Source organism: Saccopteryx bilineata, chromosome 9, assembly GCF_036850765.1.
Source record: "Saccopteryx bilineata isolate mSacBil1 chromosome 9, mSacBil1_pri_phased_curated, whole genome shotgun sequence".
Taxonomy (NCBI): Eukaryota; Metazoa; Chordata; class Mammalia; order Chiroptera; family Emballonuridae; genus Saccopteryx; species Saccopteryx bilineata.
Window position 1 is genome coordinate 86618293 of NC_089498.1, and position 1255 is coordinate 86619547.

General features: G+C 36.1%; 1 pseudogene; it reads left to right on the top strand.

Moving 5' to 3' along the window:
• The first annotated feature begins 333 nt into the window (after positions 1-333).
• LOC136313664 (large ribosomal subunit protein uL6 pseudogene) lies at positions 334-919 on the top strand (annotated as a pseudogene).
• Positions 920-1255: the final 336 nt, after the last annotated feature.

Here is a 1255-nt window from a genome sequence, read left to right on the forward strand (position 1 = left end):
GGAGAAAAGGTGAACAGAAGTGACAAATGGATTGACCAACGTCATTACACAGGTAGAGTCATCAATAAGTTAAAATATCCTACAGTCCTAGGTGAGGTGTTATCCTACAGCAAAAGTAAAAGGAAATGAGAAATCAGAGAATTGCTTGTCTACTGTAATAACAATGGTTCTTTTAAACTTTTAAACTATTGTTTTATAATAAATGTTTAATGCACAGAATTCTCAGAGCTCATCTTAGCTGTTATGGAAGTCAAAGATGAAATAGTCCTATCTCATGATTTTAGGTGATCTTAAAAATGATTACAATTTGTCTTTGTTGCATCTACTGTGAGAATGAAGACAGTCAAAATTTCAGAAAATGTCAACATCATTCTGAAGGAACACATAGATATTGTAAAGGTCCCCTGAGGGACCCTGAGGAGGGACTTTAATCACAGCAATGTAGACCTTAATCTCTTTAGAAAGAAAAAGAAGAGGCTCCAGGTTGACAAATAGTGAGGAAATCGAAAGGAATTGGCCATGATTCACACTGTCTGCAGTCACGTACAGAACATGATCAAGGATGTCTTACTGGGCTTCCAACACAAAATGAGGTCTGTGTACGCTCACTTTTCCATCAATGTCCTTATTCAGAAGAATGGCTGTCTTGTTGAAATACAAAATTTCTTGGGTGAAAAATACATCCATAGTGTTCAGATAAGGTCAGGTGTTGCTTCTTCAGTATCTGAATCCCAGAAAGATGAGTCAGTTCTTGAAGGAAACAACATTGAACTTGTATCAAATTCAGCTACTTTGATTCAGCAAGCCACAATGGTTAAAAAACAAGGCTATTAGAAAAATTTTGGATGGTATCTGTGTTTCTAAAAAAGGAACAGATCAGCATGAACTGTTCAATAAGTTCGAAGTTGTTCAGGTTTAGCTACAGAAACAGCAAAATGCCAGGTGACTTATTTGTGATATTTTAAAGATGCAATAAAAACCATGTGTTAAAGGATAAAAATACTCGCAATTTTATGGGATGTTAAGGTTTTATTATACTATCCTAAACCTTCCCCAGATTTACCAAGGACAATCTAATTATCTTTCCCCTTGTGTTCCTGAAGCTATCCTCTTGTAAGTATCCTCAGCCCTGGTCTCTCCACTACTACTGCTTTGAATATTGCTAACTTCAGCAATGCCCATTTGTTTTAAGAGACTTATATCAAAGATCACCATTCTCAGTCTCTCAGATTAAGTTCTTATTCATAGCCCCAGT